This window comes from Apium graveolens, unplaced genomic scaffold (genome assembly GCF_009905375.1).
Source record: "Apium graveolens cultivar Ventura unplaced genomic scaffold, ASM990537v1 ctg2910, whole genome shotgun sequence".
Lineage (NCBI taxonomy): Eukaryota > Viridiplantae > Streptophyta > Magnoliopsida > Apiales > Apiaceae > Apium > Apium graveolens.
In genome coordinates, this window is record NW_027417845.1 from 15,839 (window position 1) to 16,549 (window position 711).

Sequence of the window (711 nt, forward strand, 5' to 3'; positions counted from 1 at the left end):
CTCAGTTCATTTTGGGGGTTCTCCTACTGAACACCCCAACATGCACATCAGGGATTTCATCGAGATCTGCGACACTTTCAAGTTCAATGATGTAACTGAAGATGCTATCAAGCTGTGAGTCTTCCCATTCTCTCTAAGGGACAAGGCTAAGTGATGGTTACATTCTCTAACAACAGGGTCTATCACCACTTGGGAAGATCTTACTCAAAAGTTTCTCACTAAACTCTTCCCTATGGCGAAAGCTGCTGCAATCAGGAATGCTCTTACTCAGTTTGCTCAGCAAACAGGAGAATCTCCGTGTGAGGCTTGTGATCGATATAAGGAGATGCTGAGGAAGTGCCCACACCATGGCATGCCTGATTGGATGATTATTAACTGTTTCTACAATAGATTAGATGTTACTTCTAGACCCATGCTTGATGCAGCATCAGGAGGAGCCTTGTGGGATAAAAGCTACGATGAATCTTATGAACTTATTGAACTAATGGCTGCTAATGAGTACCAGAATCCTTCCCAGAGCCTGACTCAGGGAAAAGTCGCAGGAATTCTGGAGTTCGACACAGCAACTGCTATCGCTGCCCAATTTAAGGCTTTGATGATGAAGGTGGACACTTTGGCTAATTATAGAGTTAATCAAATCATTAGTGTCTGTGAGCTTTGTGCTGGTGCCCATGAGACTGATCAGTGCTCAATTTCTAGTAAATCAGCTCA

At 43.6% G+C, this 711-nt stretch overlaps 1 non-coding gene across 1 annotated transcript; it reads right to left on the reverse strand.

Moving 5' to 3' along the window:
* Positions 1 to 247: 247 nt before the first annotated feature.
* Positions 248 to 354, reverse strand: LOC141700781 (small nucleolar RNA R71). The gene has a single exon (XR_012566506.1). It is a non-coding gene; the product is annotated as a small nucleolar RNA R71 (small nucleolar RNA).
* Positions 355 to 711: the final 357 nt, after the last annotated feature.